We start from the raw sequence: 16,085 nt of genomic DNA on the forward strand, positions 1-16,085 counted from the left end.
CTTTTAGCACTTTCTGCTGATTAAAAAGAGCTTAGAAAATTCACTGCATAATAATATCAGATTTCAGGATGAAGCACATTTGCTTTGCTATATTTAGATATTCTATAACTTTAATATATTAGTAACATAGATTAGAACACAGGTATTTTGAATGTAAATGATAGAATGATTGTGGTGTAAGCAATAAAAGTGTGGTCTTAAAAATAGTAATATAGTATGTAGTAGAATATCATTAATAATTAAAAAGAATGGAGATAAGAGGTGGAACAAATGTGATGTTTCTTTCTGCGAAGTACTTATTAGACCCAGTCAAACTTTGTTAATACTACTTATAGTATTATACAGGAAGTATGCATAAATTAAACTTGCCTACTGTTTTCTAATAGTACAAGAACATATATAGTAATAATAGCTTATAGGAATTAAGGCTATTTTGGATTGAAAACAATGATTTTATGGTGACCCAATTACTTCTTACATAATTATTAAAATACTTCAAAATTTAAATAAAAGCAATTATTTTGGTTGGTATTAAAAATCTAGGAGAAAGAAAACACTAAATTATTAGTCACTCACTAATAGCAGTTGGCCAATGATGTATGGCACACATTGCTATCCACTTGAACCACTGTAGACATGGGAAACCAAGCCTCCAAGAAAAAAACGAAACAATACAAAACAAAACAGCAAATTTACTCAAAGTTTCAAATATTAAACTTACTTGGGGATAATTATGTCACAAAAGGCAACTCACGTTTCGCTGTGTATATCGTTAACACACACAGTATCACACTGAATGTAACTCATTGGCACTTATTCCTAAAGTTATCAAAACTTACAACCCACAAGACAGTCCATGGACGTCATTGTTGTGTATTAGGAAGTACTTCTTAGTGATTGTCATTTCTCATTTCATTGTAATTTAGAAAACATATGCAATGGTATCAAATTAACCAGATTCCACGTTTATGCCCAACAGTTACAATATGACTCTGGACAAGCACAAAAGTATACTTTTGTGAATATGAGATTATGCTCACATACTTACTTTTGTGAAAATTAAATATAACTCAAGAAAAATTATATTTTATGAGAGACTTTTTTTCATTATGGGATTATTTTTTTCAACCCTTAAATGGTTGTTTATTGGCAGTGAGTTGTAAAGGATGGGAGAATTAGCATTTATACCCAGCACAGCACACCAGTCATCAGGGCAGCAAAAGGGACAGGAAAGAGCCAGAATGTCCTCCTCTTCAGTAGCAAGTGGGAAGGCAGAGGCCTGGAGTGTTGATGGGTTAGACTTAGAACACATAAGCTAACTAGACATAGTTAGAAATGGAGTTTCAGTGGTTCTGTTTGCATTTGGTGTATACTTACATTGACAAGCAAGGCTATTATTCAGGGGTTGCTTGATGCACTACTCCTAGGAAGACTCCACTTTCTACTTCTTCTCTCCTCAGGCCTCTAGAGAAGAGACGTACAAGGCTTGCCCATGGGAGAAAGTCAAGGCTCACGGCTTCAGCAGGCAGTATTTCTTAATAGCATTGAAGTTGATTGAACCCTTTTTCTCACTCTGCTCTCCAAACATGAAAATGACTCTAGGATTAGGAAAATACATTGTGTGATGAAGTGCTAGGACAGTTGCCATGGCAATTTTCTTATTGGAAAATTTCTGGGTGAAAGTATGGCCTGGATTTCCCATGTTGGGCTTCAGCAATGGGCCTTCCAGATAGACATGGTAGCCATTTACATCCTTGTACCCAGCCAGTACCTTCTCAGTTGAATACTGGCAGTGCTTCAAGCCATGGTTCCCATCATGAAGGATTTCAGGCACCACTATGAGTACAATGCCTTTCTGGTAGCAAATCCTGGCATAATAAGTGAGAACAATGGTATTTTCCATGATGACAAAGGCTCAGAGAATTGTTTACACAATCTTTAATATGTAAAGCCTCTTTGTAAACTTGGTTCTGTCCTTCTTAAATTAGGCACGAAGTTCAAACTAACCATCCAGCTTTTGATAGTGGTCCTATCATTGGTTCCTCTGAAGGGCACTATACACTTATCTACTTTAATGCCCACAACACTGGACTTAGACTTGATAAATTGTAGAGAAGGGAAGTTTATCATCTATATTCTGCTACAGTGTTTGATGAAAGAGGATCACTTACACATACCTGAGCCAATATAAGGATTCACAGGGTCAACAGCAATCAGCAGTATATAGAAGTAGGATCATTGTTTCATAGCACCAAGGACTGTAGCAGTTTCATAGTGCTTCTGGTGAACTAATCTGCAGCCAGGATTGTCCTACTCAGAGCAAATTTTGACTCAATGATAATGCTGTGTATAGGTAGGTGATAGTGACATCACATTCCTAGCACAGGAGATGGTGAATCTGCCTGATGTAGTGATGGATAGCTGAAAGAACTGAGTAGTGCACAAGGCTAGGGTCATCAGAACCCTATTCTGGGGTCATGGGTTTGCTTTGTTTATTATTAGAAGAAAAACCAAGATACAGGTGGGGATCTACTCCTTTACCTTCCAAATGGGTTCAGATAAAGTTCCGTTTGAGAGAAGATCAATGATTACTAGAATTTTCATATTGCAGTATTTCATTTGATGTGTGCTACTTACGAATCAGAATATACTTCCCACATGACTACTGAGAAGAAAATGCTACCAAGTAGAATTTACTTGAATATGCCCAAGGAATATTATGTGTGCACTGAATAAATTTTTAATATGCAAAATATTTAAATATCTCGTAGAAATAAAAATTATTGGTTTAGCTATCAAGGATCATTGAAAAAGTGTTATCAATAATTTCACCAAAGTTTCAGAATAGTTAAAGAAATCTATCCTGAAATAGCATCCTGAATACAATGACTATGGGTATAACTAGTGGTGTGACAAGACAGCTAAAGCAAAAAATATGTCCATTGTGGATCTTTGTTCAGGCAGAAAATGAAAAGTAGACAAGTTATTGAAAGAACTGATTATTAGTCCAAAAAGTGAAAATTGAAAAATATATATAAAGCATATTCCTCTTGCAACAACGAGAAAGAAAAATATCAGAAGTCTCCTAGGATTTCTTTCTGCACAGTAATACAAAGATGGGAGAAATAAAGAAAGAATGGTTGAATCTTTACTGCATTAAATAAGAATATACTTGCAACACTTTTTTTTTTAAAAAGGTAGTTGTGGTTATCCCTGTGGAATAGTATAATGTTCTGATTTTCCAGCTTATACTTGTAAAAAGGAAATACTTATCATTATAAAGAGAAGTGCTAGAATAATGGTCATGAAATTAGAAATGCAAAAGCCCAATTGCTCTATACATCAATCCTCAAGAACCTCTGAATGATTGCCCACTCTGTGTATTCCCTAGTGTTTCGTCCAGGCCAACTTTAAATAGCTCCAGCAATAAATTTCTGCCATTTCTTCTGGGAAGCTATTCCACTACCTAATTAAATTTGTGGGTTGACAACTTTTCCTGACATTCAGACTAAATTTTCCCATGTTCAATTTCAACCTGCTATTCCCATTTCTGCAGTACATGCTTGTATCAGACTATGTAATCCTCCTGCTTCCTTACTACCTAGAATTCTCAATCCTGTCCCTAAAGTTTAGTAACCTGTTGCAGTGAGTTCCTTTGAGAAAAATAATTACTACAAGATAAGTGGGTATATACAGCTTATTTTATACATAAAATCCAGTTTGTTTTAAAAGCAAAGAGATGAGAGTCAAAAGTCAAGATCCTAATAGAATTCCAAACCAATATATAAATTGAAACTCGGGGCAGAAAAAAATGGTGGCCGTCCTTCTCCCCTTCAGGCCTGATAAAGTACTCCATATTTTAAAAGGTGAGTAAACCTTCCTTTTCCTTTTTCAGAGCTTACTTAACATACACAGTTGTATTACTTCCTATCCCCCACCCCACCACCTGGTACAACTAACAGAAGCAGGGGAAAGCAACCTAGCATTAAAATCATGTATATTTGTGAATGAGGTTACTCAGATTCTCGGTGTTCCTCCCACACTAGCTTCTTTTTCTTGACATTATTGGATGGGGATCTAGGAAGTACAGTCTGCAGTTTATTTCAAACTTACACTCCATTTATATTTTAGGTAGAAACTCTATCTTTTAGTTGTCAGTGCTCGGATAGAGGGAATAGTGTTCAGTATTTCAACATTGCTTATAAGCGTGTAAAGATAGTTTGATGTTATTTAGTTGTGATTTGTTATTTTGAAAGTAAACCAGTTGTGATGTGATTCATCTATGAGTTACACTCTAGCAATGAGTCAGGAATTACAAAGTGGAATATTTTGGGTAATTTTTAAGTAAATAGGATAATTTCAGGGAAAATGTATGCAAACTCCAGAGTGTTTTGGCAGAATGTGGGCAGAGAGATTTCTTACCATTATAGGAAATTGCCTGGTAGGCAAGAATCATATTAAACTTAGAATGTATAAAACTTCTGCCTGAACATAGTTGTTGAATTCTTAAAATAAGAGAGAGTATAAGCAAGAAAGTATTTCTAAATAATAATATGGTCTTTTAAAATCCACCACAATTTGGTTGATTTTTTTCCAAGACTTGTCATTAGTATGTGCTCAACAGTAGAAATTGTTCAAAGAAAAATACTGCAACATATTTTTGCTAACCTTTTGTGAAATGCTCTACATCCAAACAACATGTACCTCAGGCAATATCTATTTTTATTTAATATCTAGCAGCAACATGATTCATAGAAATAGTTAATTTGTATATCCTGCATAGAAATCTCATTGTTCTAGTCCTCTTAAACTTTTGATTGAGAACATATCATAGGTGGACATTAAAATGGTTAAGATAAATTGTTATTGAACTTCTAAAGTCATGACACCCTTAAGGTTCCTAACTTTGCATCACATGACCTCACAAGTTTCTTCAGCAATTCAAAAATTAAAAATAGGACAAGGATATATGAAACTCAGGAAAAATACACAGGAGAAATGTTGGAAGAGAAAAGAGAAGAGCTGAAAATGAGAATATTGAGTATACAAAAGTAAATATAACACAAATATATCTGTCACATAAGAACATAGATTATAATGGGGACCTTACTATTTGGGTTACTAGGAAGTTATAAGTCAGCAAAGAAATAGATCTAGAAAGTATTTTTACTGATTTAAAAAAAAAAAACAAAATAGGTTAAACCTCAAAGATGAAAAATTACTGATACAAAGGTTTACTATACAAATAGAGATGAGAGAAAGACCTGGGTCTTTTAAACTAGGTCAGGGGTTACTCGTGGTACTGGAGTAATTTGGAGTTTCAATGTCGGTCCCTATGGGTCACCGGCTGGGGTATGCTTCAAGGACTTTGACTGTGCTTATCCCACACCCCAGGGTGGGTGTTGGGCAGTAAGGAATCCTTGAGACATTGATCCTTGGGTGGGAGAGTAGTTTTACTTGTGGGAAAGCTGGAGCTGGTTCAGTAGGTCTTTGTGACGACATTCAGGAAACAGTGAGAGTCACAGTAGAACAAAGAACAGAGTTAGGGTCTGTAGGCTAGGGTTAGCATCAAGTCCAGGAATGGGTTTGGGGGGACGCAGGTGGTCAAAGGAGCTCCACCTTATGCCACCATGGATTTTCCTTATCTTGGCAATGCAGGCTTGGTGGAGGTTGTGGCTGGGAGTGCAGAGAGAGAGAGAGAGAGAGAGTGGCCTTCTAAAGGAGTTTAGGCTGCGGCTCCTTAGGCAAACGTCTTCTTCAAGTCTCCACAAAAGAGACAGTCTGTGGTTCCAAACCATTTATTGTCATAGTGAAAGTTGGATGTGTAAAACTAAACCAGACTTCCCACAGCGGGCCTGAAATTAAATACCTTTTGAAAGGAGGAATGTCTGGGAGAAGGGAAGCTTATGGGCTAAACCCTCAGGCCTTTAGGTGAGTACCTCATTAACATTCAGAACTCTATTTTAGGCCCATGTAACCACAAGTCTCTTTTAAGTGAGAAGCAGGGCACATGTTCCAAGTCTGGCAGGTAGCTGGGAGTCAAATAAGCCTCAGGTACGTGCCCACCGAGTCTCTGGGTATCAATCTCCTCTACCTTACCAAACTTCCTGGCAGGATTTTATATCCCACAAAAATCCACTTGTTAAAATTAAAAATTGAGAGATCTATAAAAATAGAAGGAATGGAAGACAGAAAAGATGCATGTATATGCAAATATAAACACATTGTGGACATTAAACATTCTCAAAAATCTTTTCAATATGATTATTTCTGAAAATAAAAATGAAAATTTATTTGTATAAGATCAACCAATTAAAATTGAAAATTAAAAAAAATTAATCATGGATCAAATAATAGGGGGATTACCAGACACTATTATTAGCTGAGGAGATATTGAAAATTTATGGCTGCTAGTGGAGAAAGGGTCCATTATCTGTGTGTGTATGACCACTGTTTGGTCACTAATATCTCAATAGATGGTCCAATATCTATGTGCATATATCAGTCCTTATTGGACTCAAGGGTAGAGAGGGAAATGAAGTTGGGAAGAGGATATGTAAGGCGTATATGGACCAGGAGATGGATATATGTCTATATTTTTTTCAAATAATACATAAATTTTAAAAATTCAGCTAAATACAGTATCAAGAAAGCTAGGTGGGGTGATACATACATGTCATCTTAGCACTTTGGAAATGAAAGGAAAATTATGAGTTAATGAAAGCCAGAAGAGGTTAGCAAACCTGTTAGGACTAGAATTACAAACAGCTATGAGCTGCCATGTGAGTGCTTGGATTACACCTGAGTTTTCTGGAAGAAGAGCCAGTTCTCTTAAGCACTGAACATTCTCTGTAGTCCACAAGAAAGGTTTTCCTAATAGGTATCTAACCTTTATTCAAACACAACCCCCTAATAGTCTCTTCAAAGTTAATGATGTTGTGAGGCTAAATTTAAAGGAGAGTTGGCGATTGACAAGCAGCAGCTGAACTTCATTCCTTGGAATCACCATGGTGGAAGGAGAAAAACCACTTGGGAAAAATTGTCATGTGGCCTCCACATGTATACTGTGGTTAACCACCCCCACACAAAGACAGACCGACAGGCAGACACACACACACACATACACACACACACACAAACACACACACACACACACACACACATACACACACACACACACACAAATCTAAAACTTAAAAGGTTGGAAAGATATATATTAATAAGAGGTGAGTTCTAATAGATGGAACAGTCTAAGTAATGATGCTCTGCTAACGGAATCAAACTGACTTTTATAGAGAATATAATTTTTTTAATTTCATTTTTCTTGGCTATTTTATGTATTTACATTTCAAATATTATCCCCTTTTCCCCTTTTCCATCCCCCTTCCCCCTGCTTCTATGAGGATACTCCCACTCTCACCTACCCACGCCAACCTCAATGCCCTGGTATTACCCTACATTGGGGAAATGAGCCTTCACAGGACCAAGGACTTTTCCTCCTATTGATGCTGGACACTTCCATCCTCTGTTACATATGTAGCTGGAGTCATGGGTCCCTCCAGGTGTACTCACTGGGTGGTGGTTTAGTCCCCAGGAGCTCTGGTGGGATCTGGTTGGTTGATATTGTTGTTCTGCCTATGGAGTTGCCAAACCCTTCAGCTACTTTAGTCCTTTCTCTAACTCCTCCATTGAGGTCCCTATGCTCAACCTGATGGTTAGCTGAAAGCATTCTCATCTGTATCAGTAGGGCTCTGGCAGAGCCTCTCAGGAGATACCCATAATTTGGCTCCTGTCAGCAAGGACTTCCATTTTTAATGGGAGTGTCTGTTGGGGAGTGAGTCAGGAAGGACTTTTTTCCCCAAAGCACTCACCAGGGACATTCCATTTGTACACTGGTATGGTTATAGGTAAGGGTTTCTATGAGGTTGGGGAATGAGTATGCACATATACACAGACACACACAGATATACATACATACATATAGACAGACACAGACAGACAGACAGACAGACAGACACACACACACACACACACAAAGGCAAGGAGAAAATGTTTAGCAAGCTAGTTTGGAGTCTGGTATTGATGCCTTCCTACTTTCACAAAACAGAATTTTTATATTTTTAAATAAATTAAAGTAATTTAAGTAATTATGTCAGAATAGGTTTTAATTAAAAATAATATTAGAAATAGAATGCTTTAAAAAGAAAAGACATCATAGGGAAAAATATAAGAATAAATGTCAGTAAAATGACCCTACTCCAAATCAATATCTACAGTAAGTCCTAACGTGCGTGCGTGCGTGCGTGCGTGCGTGTGTGTGTGTGTGTGTGCATGTTCAAGATTTCTGTTAGGTGCTGTCTAATAATAACTCTCAGTAATGGTCACATTTCTATGGCAAGTGCTTTCATTGGGCCTGAGTATTTCTGAGGTATCTTTAAAACCTTCATAGATGTAGCCATACTACCACATATTGTACAATGTTTACTTGAAAAGTGACTTAGCTCTCCATAGATACCACTAAGATTCACTTCTTAAGTGTTGTGGGCAATGGTTCATGCAAAGTTTGTTCCTGATTGTGTCCTAGGCAAAGTGGCTATAAATTATATAGAGAACTTTGTAGGGGGTGGGAGGATATGCATGATTTGATATCCTTTAGGGAACATAAGTCACCAAATTTCATGCCTTATATGGTTTGGCCTACAATACCATAGTACTGTGAGTGTTTTAAAAGATAACCTGTAAGGGAACAAGTTCAGGATTGTGTGTGTGTGTGTGTGTGTGTGTGTGTGTGTGTGTGTGTGTGTGTGTGTCCATGGGGGAGACAAAGGGATGTCCTGAGGGGCCAACAGAAAGAATGGGAATATTTAACCTCAGGGAGTGGGAGGAGGAGAGACACTATAGAGAGTATCAGAGACCTAGGAGGTGAGAGACAGTGAGAGACCCTCGAGACTCACTGGGAGGAACCTTGGATGAAATGCCCAACAGTGGGGAGAAGGAACTTGTAGACTCTACCTCCTGTAGAAAGACAGGGCATTAAGTGGAGGGATGAGTTTGCTATCTATGATGGTTTATATATGCTTGGCTCAGAAAGAGGCACTATTAAGAGATGTGGCCTTGTTAGAGTAGGTGTGTCACTGTGGGTGTGGGCTTAATACTCTCACCCTAGCGGCCTGGAAGTCAATCTTCCATTAGCAGCCTTCATATGAAGATATAGAACTTTCAGCTCTGTCTATACCATGCCTAACTAGATGCTGTCATGTTCCTGTCTTGATGATAATAGACTAAATCTCTGAACCTATAAGCCAGTCCCAATTAAATGTTGTCCTTTGCTAGACTTGCCTTGGTCATGGTATCTGTTCACAGAAATAAAACTCTAACTAACTCACAATCCTAGGGTAGAAAACTCTGACCCAGATTGTTCCTGTCTTAAAGAACTTTAGGGACAAAAATGGAGAAACCAGCCCAACTTGGGATCCATCTCAAGGGGAGGCTCTAAGCCCTGACACTGTTACTGATGCTATGGTATGCTTACAGACAGGAGCCTAGCATGACTGTTGTTTGAGAAGGCCTAAAAGCAGCTGACTGAGACAGAAACAGATACTTAACACCTAAGTATTGTATTGAAGTCAGGGATCCTTGTGGTTGAATTAAGGAAAGACTGGACAAAGTTGATGATGAGGGTGACCCTATGGGAAGACTAGCAGTCTCAACTCACCCAGACACCTAAGATCATTCAGATACTGAATCAACAACCAGACTGCATACAGTAGCTGGTCCAAAGCCCTCAACAAATATATACAACAGATGACTGTGAGGTCTGGCCTCAATGGGAGAGGATGTTTCTAACCCTTGAGAGACTTCTAATGCCAGGGAGTGGGAAGGCCTGGTTGCGAGTGGGATATCCTCTTGGAGACAGAGGTAGGAGAAAAGGGATGTGGAACTGTGGGAGGACAAACCCAAAGGGGGCAAATATTGGACTGTAAAATAATAAAAGTGATAAAAAATTTTAAAAAATGATGATTTTTTTTTACTACACATATTTATCTTCTTAGCCTTTTGTCACACTGCTGTTTTCATCTTAGATATGCTTTTTAAAGATTCCCCACATGGTTTCCCATTTAGTTCTAAATACTGTATTTAAAATGGTTATGTCTTATAACACTTTACTACTTGCAGTATTTAAAGGCTGTGAATTTTTCCAAATGTTGTCTGTCAAATATGCTATTTATCATTCCTGAGTGATACTTTCCATAAAGGACAAGTTTCAAGGGACACTTGAGTATGTACATTTTGCTACCATCATGAGTCTTAGGGAGTCTCCGTCTTCCCTCTAGAAAAGAAAAATTTTATTCCTGAGGAAATTACCCTAACCTGACTGGATAACTGAGTGCCTAAGGAAGGCTCAACTGGTTTTCCATCATCTCTCAAAGACTGCCTATAAGTGGCAGAGATGGCACACTAGGCAAGGGCTGTCTAGCCTTCTCCATTCCCACGTTAGATGGATTTGTCTTCAGTTCTTTTAAAATTCAGACTTTGCTATCTTGTAATGATACATTTCCCCACAATTGTCAATATACTAATCTTCATTTTTATTTAAGACCTCATTACCATTCATTTGCAAACATATTTGTACCTATACCATGTTCGTGATTACTTTTGTACTATATAAAATATTTAAGTTTATCTCTTAAGTTTTTCTTATTTAAGTTTTTCTTCTATGTTCTTATTGGAATTGTCCAAAGGATCCATTGTGGATTTAAGGTCTGGTTGGGAATGTCCCCAAAATTACCATGTGTTGAGGAGCAGTAATGTTCAACGGTGGGGATATTAAGAACTATTTGATTGCTCTCACTGACTATACTATTGTGTTTAATAATTGATCTATTTTTAACATGATAGGTTATTGAGATGTTACAATGTTTCAGGAGGGGGATTGAGTTGAAGAAAGTGGCTACCTGGGAACATGCCTTTAGATACTTTATCATAGCTCCAGACTTTCTCTTTCTTTGCTACAATGTGGTCAGGAAAGCTCCCGTTTTACCTGTGGATTCCTGCCTCCATGATAATTACATCACCTAATGTTTAACACAATGAAGCCACCAAACACATTCTAACACTTCTGAATCCACAAGACAAAACCCAAGCTTTACTTCTGTAGCACTTTTTATCAAGTATTTTGACATAGTTACAGGAAGGTGACCAACACACATACTTATACCTTCATTTTCTACTGTTCTCCTAAACAGGTTCACAGCTTCTACCAATGGATATTCCAAGGGCTTCTGCATTGGTATTTGTTAGAGGAATAACTTCAGTCTTCAGTTCCACTTATAAAATATGCATTGTGTGTTTCAGACACTGTCAGAGGCTATGGAACTTAAGATTATGCATTAGAATATTTGTTTATTGTGTGTGGTGGGGTGTGGTTTCTGCTTTTATAATAAGGCTGTGGGAGATATATTCTCTAAAGGAAAGAAATGTTTTTTCACACAAAGAAGGTATAACAGTAGGAAGTTCAAAGTTATGTACCCCATCCTTTTGTAAGGGCATCACTATTTATCTACAGTTTTTATTAGATTATGTAAATTATGTGTAATGACTAGTTTCATTATGACATTTTCATATGTAAACATAATGTATTTTGATCTTATTTGCCATATATTACTCAAGACAGGACTAAATATCTTTCAAAAGCATACAGTTTCTAACATTGTTGTATTGAGAATAAAATTTCAACACATTTTTTTGAGGAACATTCACTCCATAGCAAGCCTTAACCCTAACAGTGAAATATAGTTATCAGGAAATGAAAGTGAAAAAAAATGTGAAAATGTGCTCATACATTAATTTTTTTTCTAATTTTTTTTCTAAATATTTTTTGCTTATTTCTATAAGCATGAGCAACTCTCAACCTTAGTAAGAGAAGTTTACTTTTAATTACTGGACCACTGCCAATGGATGTACAGATGTATAACTAGTAATAGCTGAGAAAGGAAAATCAGTACATGGATCCAAATCAAACACCTATATTGATCATTTTACCAAGACTTAGAAACTTGCACAAGTTAACTTGGAAACAATATAAGAGCTCACAGATGGGGAGGAGTGCTGTGAAATGCTGTTGTCTGGATATGCCATGGTTTAGCACTCATAAATGCACAGTACCTGTGGCTGCCCGAACAACAACTGTTGATAAAAACATATATACTCTTTGGGTAGATGGGGTAGAAAATCTTCAGGCTCCATCCCTGAATTTAATAACATAGAGGAGTTATTGGTATTGGATAGTTTATAGAGGATGGAGAGCCATTCTTTTTTTTTTTCAGGATGTGGCCCGTGGTATGTTTCCCATGATCCAGTGAATGCCCCCATATTCATGCACATGTCAACGATATTAACTGAATTTGGTGAGTTCAAAGAAAGGTACAGAATAAATTTAGGTGAAGCTTTTTGAGAAAGTATGGGGAGAAGTGGGAGTGGGAAATATATGGCAGATATGATCATAAACATGTATGAAACTTTCAAAATAATATAAAATGAATAACCTTAAAAATTTAAAGACTTGATCCTCTAAAGATATTTTGTTCCTAAACTGACCTGACCCACATACTACATAAATTTCCAAAGTCCCCCCAATTTATCTATAAAAATTTGACTGATTCTATCATGCATATAGAAATGAAAAGGATTCTAGGATATGTGAAATAACAAACCAAGATTGAAGTTGTAGCACACTCTGCACAGTTATATGTAAAGAATGAAAAAAATTGAGCATACTAATTGTTGCAAGGATCTTTTAACAATCATATCTCTGAAAGCAGACATATCTAGGACACATAAAAGTCATGTAAGCATAAATTGGAAAAAAGCAACTCATTTTTCCCAATGGCTAAAGATACTTCAAATGCTATTTCAGAGTTTCCTCAAAGATGGTTTATGCATACCAATAGGGAGTATTAAAAGATATTCAACATTATGCATAATTAAAATGGCTAATATAAAAATATTAACAGGGAAACTGTGATGAAACTATTCTATAGTTTAGGTTGATGATAAAATTATTAAATTACTGTGGAAAAGATTTAGCAGTTTCTTACAAAATTAATGAAATTATATATGACCCAGTAATTATTCTCTTGGCTATTTATAAGAAATAATTGAAATTTTATCTTCAAACAAACAATGTGCCTTCATGATTATAGAGACTTATCCATAATGTAATGAATTTAGATTTCCTTCAACAAGTACATAAATCAAACTGGCAATTGTTCTGATAGGGTCAAAACTCAGAAATAAACAGCAATGAACTAATGAAAGGAACAAATTGGAAAAATACAGATATCATTATACTAAAAAGAAAATTAAAACATCAATTTCAAATGGTTATATATGCTCTAATTCAGCTTATATATGTTTGAAAGACGAAACTATTGTAACTGATTATCGAATATCTTCAGTTTTCTTGTTAACGCTCTTCCCTTCAGTACAACTGGAAAATTGACAAATTTAATCACGTATGTTCTAGTCAACTCAGTTGTTTCCACTACTAACAAGGACTAGACCAATTGTTTTGAATGACATAACTGAAATAAATAAGTTAAATATATGAAAGTTCTTTCATAGCTGATGTTGTTATTCAATTTGCTGTTGGAGTCAGTTGGATCTGTGGTGAAAACTAGCATCATGTTCAGTGCTTACCTTGGAAGATATTCACTCTGCCATAGTTGAGAATGGAAAAGAGAGGCATTTCAGGTTCCTAAAAGCATGTCTTTGTGATTTTACTTCCTCCTACAGATTCACACATTCTAAAAGTCTTATCATATCCAGTCTCTCAATTTTACTGCATGTTAATGAACAGTCCATCCACATATGGTCTGCTGGGCTTCATGTGAAATGTAAACAATATAATAAGGTGAACATAAAACACACATGGATTTTTTTATACTTGAATCCCATTTGCAGTTACATAAATATTTTAAAGTTTAACAATAAATGACATCCAAAATTATTGTCATCTCACGCATTCAAATAATAAATTACTAGTTCTTTCGTTAAGAAAACAAAATCAGATCAATGAGCTTCTGGCATAGCAGTTTTTATGCAATTCGACAGAAAGAGATTCATTTCTTTGCATTGAATATTCTTTATTGCTACTTCCTTTATCCTACACAGAATTCAATGAAATATGATATCCAAAGAATAGAATAGTTGCCAGGGCATTGAGGTAGGAGTGTGTGGGTGGGATTGGGAGCATCCTCATAGAAGCAGGGGCAAGCAGGAGGGGGTATGTGAGAAGAAGGAAAGGGAATAACATTGAAAAGAGATTCTTAAATGTTTGTGGACTTTGACCTTATCTTTTATACTTCAAATAAATTTGTAGGCTGATATGTAGCATTGTAGAAGGGAAATTCTAATAAAATAAAAAGTATGAAGTAAAACACAGGTATGATATACCTAAATTATTAAATAATTGTTGAATTGATCTTTTAGTTTGTCTGAACATACTTCCTCCTACACTGTTACTTAATAGTTGCATTTTGGATAATAATCCCTAATATGACATTGAAATTAGAAAACATACATAATTATAATGATCAAATGTAGACTTTTATAAATACTAATACTAACTTAGGCAGATAGAGAAACCCACTGTCATTAGAAATATTTTCGTGTTTTTTACACTGTAGATCAAAAATTTTTGAACAAAAAGACACTTAGAACTCAAAGATAAATTCAAAGCATTACACAGATTTTAAGATATCTTAAAAATAATTTCTTCCTATTTATTACTTTCTCAAGAATAAAAATAAATGTGAACATTGTCAAAATTTCAACACTTAAAATCAGATCACTCTAATTTATGAATAATTTTACATTATTTTTCTTCCAAAACACTTCTATTTATTCTGTGTCAACATCTGAAGGCACACTTTCCTCTATCCCTTATTTGGCGCATATTTTGTAAATAAGGACTTAATAATTTCTCTTTTAAGCCACTTTTCAAACTACTCTCTTCACTAAATCACATTCAAAACATTTTTATATATGAGACTGAAACTGTGGCATTTACAAAATGTGACAAAGTTTATGGCCTTTGGAAGAAGTAGGGCAATTATACCAATTCTGCTGTTCAACTTTATGATCTTTTCAGCCAAATTGTTTTCTACTCTTTGCTTATTTTAACATGTAACTGTTTGCTCACTACCAGGATGATTATAACTACTTTCAACTATTGAATTGACCTTTTATTTTATAAACATCAGTGGATCACCTGTTAAAATACAAAGAAAATTTGTAACCTCAATTTATCATGTAATTTATAGAAAATGTCTCTAGAGAAACACATCATTAACCACAATAGCAATTAGAGTTCTTCACAGAATCAAACCAACAGACAGTGGCAAGGGCTCTTAAACATTTTTAGCAAAATGGTAACATAGTTCAACAGTCTAGGTTTACCAGGAGAAAAGAAGAAGAAACCATGGTTATGACAAGAAAAAAATTATAGGTGAGTAAGTTTGATATTGAGATAAAAAGATCAATTTTATTTTAACATAATTAAATGAGGTTAGAAGAAACTGGATAGTTTTGGTCTCTGAGCTTGTCTGATTTTAAAACTAGTAACCTTTTTCTTAACTATTAACCTTTCTTCCCATCTCACTTTTTCAGTTGTTCTGTTCATTCACACTTACCTTAGATAAATGTAAACAGGAGAACATATTCATTTGTATGGTCATATCAACAATTTATAGTGTGGACAAAAATATGTATGATTGAGGTAGATAAAAGGTATCAGATTTAGGTGTTAATTAAAAAATAATTGGTCTTCTAGTTTCTTTTCCATTGCTGTGATGTAAGTTTTGAGTACAAGCAACTTTTGTGGAGAAAAGGATTGTTTCAGTGCACAGCATCTATGTCACAGTCTACTACTAACAAAAGACAAGGCAAAGCCAGGCACTAACTTGAATCAGAATCTAGGGAGCAACACTGCCTTACAATTTGCTCACTGGCTTTCTAGGAAAGCTGAGCCCACCTGCCTAGGCATGGTTTTGACCACAGCAGGCTAGGCTAACCCATATCAAGCA

General features: G+C 35.8%; 1 pseudogene; it reads right to left on the reverse strand.

Moving 5' to 3' along the window:
- Positions 1-1,315: 1,315 nt before the first annotated feature.
- LOC116888037 lies at positions 1,316-4,456 on the reverse strand (annotated as a pseudogene).
- Between the last annotated feature and the right edge of the window lie 11,629 nt (positions 4,457-16,085).

The sequence above is a fragment of the Rattus rattus genome, chromosome X (assembly GCF_011064425.1).
Source record: "Rattus rattus isolate New Zealand chromosome X, Rrattus_CSIRO_v1, whole genome shotgun sequence".
NCBI lineage: Eukaryota > Metazoa > Chordata > Mammalia > Rodentia > Muridae > Rattus > Rattus rattus.